We start from the raw sequence: 8,170 nt of genomic DNA, 5'->3' as shown, positions 1-8,170 counted from the left end.
TAACACACCTTCACCTCCCTCAGAGTGAAAGTCTTCCTGTCTCCCTCCCATTCCCTCTTCAACTCTAGAGGAGTTGCATCTTCCTGCAAGTGCTCAGCATGCTGTGCCTGAACTCATATGCTAAACTAAGTTAACTTACAGAAGGGAATTGTGTTAAGCCATTCTAGGCAAGGAGTACATGACAAATACCAAAACTGCCCCACTCAACATTCAAATCCTTCTCCCAAAACAATTCTTCCATACCTCTCAGAGGCACTAATTTAGCATACAGACTTCATGACTTGCTACAGACTGCCTACAGGGACACTGCATATCACTCAGTTCCGAGTTTGGAATTTTAACAACTTACTGCTATATATTAAAAAGAGCCTTGTTCCAGAAAGGAGAAATAAGAGCCTTAATTTCTACAGATATATTGATCTGGCTGCCATAAACAACAGAATAAACCAGATTTTACAAGACACTACCCTAACCAAGTACTGCACACCCCAGAAAAATTGGAGACTTTCTGCATTTCAGTGACCAACTGAATTCTTTACAGCCATCCAACTAAGAGCAACTTTAAAACTATACACTCATGGTAAGCTCCTAAGAATTAACTGTAGAGGCTTCTGGTCATGGACCTCTATGCATGAAATCCTGTAACTCATAAAACCACTCTACTAATGCAAATCACAGCTGTGCCTTCTCATTGCTGGAGACCCAGAACACAGATTCAGCTTTCCTGATTCTGAAGCATGCTCTGAAAACAGCTATTTTACTTGTGAAATAATTCTTAAGCTGTTTTCAGAAGCCTCTATGAAAAAGATTTTTCCTCGTGATGAGCAGGGAAACTGTTCATCACAGTTAAGTTTGACCTGAAACTGACACATTGTTTGGAATGAAAAAAGATTAAAAGCCACATTTCTCAGCTTGTGCTTAACATTTTAATTCCTACCTTTTTTAGTATCTACTTATGAAGAGCCAGAGATTGCAAACTGTGTGGGCTGGCCATCTTTAAAGGTACTCCTCAGAGCCATAACGAGCATTTGATTTACAAGTTCTTTGAATTAAGCACTTTCTTCAGACTGGCTTTATATCAGTGCAATACATTATAATAAGGAGCATTCGTTTATGCATACGGCAAAATTTCAAGCACTAGCTTGAATAAAAGCTATTTCTTTTTGTCTGCCATGAGTTCCAAGGAGATTTAGGAAAATTTGCTAACAGATTCCACTGACCAAAACCAAGCCAAAGAAGAGTTTTCATGATCTGATAGTTTATGGGTCTAACAAGGATGTTTGCAAGACTCCAATATCTGCTATTACTCTTCAGAAGCATATTGGTTTTAGAAAGGACAACAGCGCGACAGAATTGTCTTTGAGATGGAAATTTCTCAGCATATAATTAAGTAACAAATTTCCAAACAGTACTCCTAAAGTAGGATGAGCTCGTCAAGAAAGCACTCTTTCAGTCCTCCTTTGAACCAAGCTATTTCTAGGCAAAATGCTCTGTTTCCGGAAATTCAGTAGCATAGATAGTAAGATACCATAGAAAACAAAAGTTTAGATGTCTCATATAGGCTGTCTTAAATGTTTTAATTGAAGTTGATGGCTAGCTGCAAGTGCCTCAGCTTTAGGAAGTAGGTGGCAAAAAGACACTGCTGTATGAGTTTCTAAAAATCCAGAGTAAATACTAGTTAAATGCTGCATGGTAAGGATATAGCAGGAAGGACCCAAACACAGACCTTGTAACCAAGCAGGCATTCCTGTGGTTTAACAGTCCTGCCCTGAATTTCCAATAGTTGATAACACACCTTCACTTCCCTCAGAGTGAAAGTCTTCCTGTCTCCCTCCCATTCCCTCTTCAACTCTAGAGGAGTTGCATCTTCCTGCAAGTGCTCAGCATGCTGTGCCTGAACTCATATGCTAAACTAAGTTAACTTACAGAAGGGAATTGTGTTAAGCCATTCTAGGCAAGGAGTACATGACAAATACCAAAACTGCCCCACTCAACATTCAAATCCTTCTCCCAAAACAATTCTTCCATACCTCTCAGAGGCACTAATTTAGCATACAGACTTCATGACTTGCTACAGACTGCCTACAGGGACACTGCATATCACTCAGTTCCGAGTTTGGAATTTTAACAACTTACTGCTATATATTAAAAAGAGCCTTGTTCCAGAAAGGAGAAATAAGAGCCTTAATTTCTACAGATATATTGATCTGGCTGCCATAAACAACAGAATAAACCAGATTTTACAAGACACTACCCTAACCAAGTACTGCACACCCCAGAAAAATTGGAGACTTTCTGCATTTCAGTGACCAACTGAATTCTTTACAGCCATCCAACTAAGAGCAACAGAGTCTAAGGTGCTTGGATCCTACATTCACAACGCAGAGGTTTTCAAATTGTTATTTCCCTTCGGAGCAAAGATTCTTCATGGAAATTCAAACCACATCATACAATTCTGTTCTATACGCCACTCTGATTTTTATTTAACCCTTTTAACTTGGACATCTCCAAACTATCCATCAGAGGGGTGATAGGAAGCTTAGATTAAATTAATGAAGGAGGTCAAAGGCTGTACCTCTCTATGATGGTGTCCTGGTGTCAGAAACCTTCACCTGTAGCTTTCACACTCTGATATGATGGGAAAGTTGTAACCCAATTTTTTGAATGTCTTCATTTTTTTTCTCATCTCTATTATGAATAGAGATGTTCCTGAAGAATCCAGCCATATTCCAGTCAACTTTTCTGCAGATCATAATTAAATTGATAGCTCATGAGTAAGTAGAGATTGCAGGTTTGAATGACTAAATATATCCAGACTAAGGCATCCAAATCAAGAAAACATTTGTGCACATTTAAATCTTACCAACTGCAACTGGATCTGGGTCTCATTCACTGTAATGCATATGGTGATCAAATCAGGATTCCAAGCTTGTTCAGATACATACCCAGAGCAATTGGGATCTTGTTCATTCTCTGAACACTCAGATATACTATTTATCAGGTGAAATGTTATGTAACTAGTACACTGGGAGGTGCATGTAAGGCAGAGGAAAAATTTAATACTTTCATATCAAAACAATCAAACCATTTAAGCAAGCAGAAATATCTTAGCTGCAGAGGAATAAATTGCATAGAACAGACTACAGCACCAAGCATATAATACACAAGAAACCCTAATTTAGATGCTAATTAACACAGATGTAAGAATTACAGGGTTAATTAAGCAACATATTCCTCCCACAATTTTATCTGCTGCAGACACAGGTGAGGGGAGAAAAATCTTACCATTTGATCAAATTAGCCACAATGGAAAATTCTGATAAACATTTTTGGAAAGCATTTAATTTTGAATCCTAAGTAGGATGGATTCTGCATTTAGATTACATCCATTTTTATTATTGAACATGAAATACCAATTGATCGAGAAAACAGTCACTTCAACAGCTATATAATAAATGCTTCTCCTGCAGCACAGTTGTTAAACCAAAACATATATTTCTAATCAATTTAGTTTTAACTAGCATGCAAGAAACTCATTAAGTTTAAATTAAATCCTTATTTCAAGCACGGAGTGTGACAACTCTTGGTACAGTGGCTTGTTACACGGCGATTTTCTTTTTAAGCTCTGTTCTCAGTTATCCTGTTCATTGTCTGTGGCACCACCACAGCTACCTGAAAAGCAATATTCTCTGCTTAGACTCAGGCAACTGTTTTGTTCGTTAATGGTAAGAGAAGCCGATGTGTAGATAAGATTCTTGGCTATAGTAAGTTTATTCTTTGGGAACTGGGAGAATTCCATGAAGTTAAGTTTATTACAATCTTCCTTATGTGAGTATTGATTCTGCAAGAACCATCAACAGCTGCTTCAACCTACATCCGAAGACCCTCCTTCCCTAAGAAACCATTCTACAAACAGCAGCCTTTGTGTTGGGAGAAGACCTCAGACACATCTTTCCAGCTGGCAAGTCTCCATTTTTACCAACTGAGGAGTACAAAGGTAAAGGAGCCAGGCAGGAAATCTTCTTCCACACCTTGATGGCATCCAGTGGTATAAAATAACTGATTAGAATAATAGTTAGAAAATATCATTATAGGCTTTTAGACCCAACTGATATCAGTGCGAAGCAGGTACCTCAATATTTTTTAAAAATAAGGTCTAAAACCAAAGTTATTTTCTTCAGCTGTTTCATTCCAGAGATTCAGCAAAAAAGGGCCCTGGCAGAGAATTCAAAACACAACTCATGGCTGACAAACAGTACTATTTTATCAGCACTGCAAATCCCTAGAGGAAAAAAATCCTCATTAAGAATATCCAGAATGCTGCACAGGATTTTCAGATTAGTTGAACTTTGCTATTTAAGTGGTAACTGCTGAATTTGGCCTATCAATACTTTACCAAATGACAGAGGCCTAGACTCGGGATGCATTGAGGATTTTACAGGAAGTCAAAGAAAATACCTGATCTATTATGTTCAAGGAAAATTTATAAGTTAGCAAGCCAACTAAATGTCTCCAGTGCAAAAGCTATCTTAGTAGATTGGCCAAGGCCCCAGTTTAAAAAAGCTACAAAGAGACAATAGTTAATTTCCTGAAGATCATCGTGCAGAAAAGGATGAAGTAGTATTTTTCCTTCATGGGTTCCAAATCCAAATATTTAACAGGATATTTTTGACCTTGCCACTGTCCTGTACCAAAGCAGCCAAGATAGAAAAAAAAAAAAAAAAAAGAATTTCCTTGGCTGAGATGAAACAGGCTATTACTTGGGACTGCCAGAATTCACGTTGCAGTATTTCCTTCAAATGTAAAAATCACTCTTCCATGCTAATTGGGATAAAATATTTCACTTTCATCTCTAAGTAAGGCATGCTGAAAACATACAAGAACAGGGTTGTAACGGCATAATGGTTAAGCCCCACATATCTTTCCAATGACTTGGTGAACACTGAATGTTGCTTCTAGCAGAAAGTACAGGTTGGAAATTCAGTAACATCTAATGTAAAAAGGCAACACAACTGAATCTTCCATAACTGCTTGTATAGAACAGTCCTGGCTCAGGTTATTTCCCCATGGTTACAGGCAGTAACAAAATCAATTCGAAGTGTTCTTCTGAATATGTCCTCATGAGCAGCAAGTGGAAAAATATACAAAGCATGCATGAAATAAGTTGTACCTTAACAATAAACATTTATTTGTTCAGAACTAACCTTCAAAATATTGTACATTAGTTAGAACTTACTATTTCATGTTAAATTTTATTAAGTTATTTGAGCTTAAGATACTGTGCTAAATACACCAATATAGTTGTACAGCACTGTTGCCTATACCAGCAAATGCCAGGCAGACACATAGTGGAAAGTCATAGTAAAATCTTTTAAAAAATCAAGGCTTTCATTGGTATCTTGGGATATTGAAATGACAAAATTTCCAAGTGTCCATCTTTTTTCCAGCATTGAGTTGTGGTAGCCACACTGGAGAAACAATGCTGACAAAATGAAGTGTTTGGAATTACAGTGAGACAGGAAAATCTACTTTACAGAAAAAATAAGAACTAAGCAGATTTTAGAGTTACTTTACTGTGGATATTGGCACGTGGTGGTCATAGGACAGAACCTGACTAATCTTGTTCATGCTGAAGGGGCCAAAGTAAAGGTTAAATATCCATCAGCCAGAAAGTGTCAGTACTATCTTCTTACGACAAAACGCACTTACTTCAATCCTTTCCTGTTGCACTTGCACAGAAAAGGAGACAGCTCATTTTTTAATAATAATTTTTAAAAGGTTTAAAGATTTACATGCCCATGCTTTGTTCACAGCTGCTGTCACTTACCATGTTCAACCTCTGCACATCAAGGAAGCTAAAATGATTTAACCTGGCCACAAATAACCGTTACCGCTTTGCAATTCAGAGCACTAGTTCTATTTTTTTTTAAAAGACAAAATAAGTTTGGGAAAATTTATTTAAACTTCATGAAATTCATAATCTAAGCCAGTATTAACATTGATGCAACTTTGTTTTGCAGTGCTGCTGAATTTTGAATAATGTAGCTTCAATTTTTCATGGCCTCATTGTTTCAGTACCTATGTGTCCCCATTAAAATACTAATGTTCTTGATGTTATTAAAATCATACATGCACTATGTAATGATTTTAATTTTTAATGTTTATTTTTTGACCTGTTTTGTAAAGTCCAGCCGAGAGACCCTTCCAATTGTGGAATTTGAAGAAACTGACATCTCTAAATTTAAGTCCCATTAGATGAAGTTTCACATTAGGCTTTATAAAGCCTTATTTACTGTCATTCCATGTTTCTGAGCCAACTATAACACTATAGCTTTTCTTTAACAACCTGTCAAGATGCAAATGTTTAAGGATGCATCTTGCATCCTGACACAGGCTAAATCACAGACTAAGACAAAGCCTGTTTGTTGCTTTTACATGGTTCTCTCTTCATATTGCAGGCTGGTAATGTAGTACTTGCTTCCCTCACTCACAATCAGTCTGTTGAAAGAGTAGAAGACAGAACAGACATAGACCTTAACTTCTGTATGAGTTGCCCTCAATATAAAAATAGCCAAACTTCATTCAAGTTGCTCAGAAAGCTCAACACTCCTTTTTACATAGTGCTGTCCATTTTATTTTGTTTTCCAAATCTGCTATACATTTTTCTAAGCTGTTTCTTCACCAGTCATTTATCTCAGTTGATTTAAGCTGGAAAGTTCATTAGCATAACACTAGAAATTCTAGTTTGGTTTCTTGTGCTTTCTGGAAATACCATGCCCTGCAGGAAGGAATCAGCAATATTTTTGCTGCTGTCCAGTGGAACAGTTGCTTCAAATAGTTTGCCCTGAGCTGAAATTCTAGATCAATGCTGTCTCCAGAGAACAGTCTTATTTGAGAGAGTTCATCCTGCAGCTATTGGTTCCCAAAGTGACCCAGATTAATAACTTTACAACCTAATTCTCAAACTATCACAAATTGTCACACTTAAACTCACTTACTCCAAAAGAGTTAATGACAGAAAAATACTGAGTTGAAAATCCTTATTCTTTTGACAAAAAAGCAGGGTAGAGAGATGACTTATACCAGGGGCGAAAGGAGAGTCAAGACATAGCAGACTAAACCTCTCATCATATTTTTCTGTCAGCACTTCAGAGCTCGCAAACATTTATCTACCCATTTTATAGGGCTCAGTCACTTCTCAGAGCTCTCCCATAAGCCAGTCATTTTAATGTTAACCAAATATTGAACTCCCTGAAAGTCAATAAAAACATTTATTGACTAAAAGATTCAGTCTATAAACACACACAATTAGAGGACTTCCATTATAAAAGAGTGACAAAGTAGAAAGAGAAACTGGCAGGTAATGGATTTGTTTGGCATTAACTTAAAAATAATGAGTAATCCTCTGGCATTACTGTTAGTAGCATGCACACTTCCTAGAACAGAGCTTCAGGAATGTCAGATAGTACTTAATTTTATATTAAGTGCTGAAATAAAGCTTATCTGGTATTAAAATAGATATAGAAAAATGTGTATTTACAAAGGCACACAGGGTTCTACTCTGCAAACCTTAGAAGGAAGTGGTTCTTGAGTCTTTCTGGCATCCTCAAATTGGCTCACCTAAGCCTCTATTTGTTTATCATTCATATCACATAACCAGATGCCTCAGATTAAAACCTCACTGCTCTATGTGGGCAGCAAGATTCTGCACCTCTTGAAGTTTAACCTCTAAATACGAAATGTAAGAAACCAGTGAAGGGTCCTACCTCTGTTTAATAGGTAAGAAAGAAAGGGTGTAGAAAATCACATAATCTCTAAGGTCATGCAAGGGATGTCTAACAGACCCAATACCCATGTTCCATCAATCACTTCCATGTTTCCTTTCAGTATACTTTTTTCCATTTCTGGTTCTTTAAGACTATGGAGTTTGTTGCATGGTGCTCCTGAACGGGAAGGCTGCTGCTGTAGCAAAACTTCAGCCCATTTGAAATCTGGGCACAGAACTAACCCCATGTTTCTTTCACTAGATGCTGCAGAACAGTATCTTCCTGTAATACAACAGATGTCACACAGACCTGACAAGATGTTCTTAATGACAAAAAGTCTGCAACAGAGCACAGAATGGAACCAATGCATGCCAAACATCAGGCAGTTTATTTTTAGCCAAGGG

Source organism: Pygoscelis adeliae, unplaced genomic scaffold (genome assembly GCF_000699105.1).
Source record: "Pygoscelis adeliae isolate BGI_AS28 unplaced genomic scaffold, ASM69910v1 Scaffold30, whole genome shotgun sequence".
Classification (NCBI taxonomy): domain Eukaryota; kingdom Metazoa; phylum Chordata; class Aves; order Sphenisciformes; family Spheniscidae; genus Pygoscelis; species Pygoscelis adeliae.
This window is presented reverse-complemented; position numbering follows the sequence as displayed.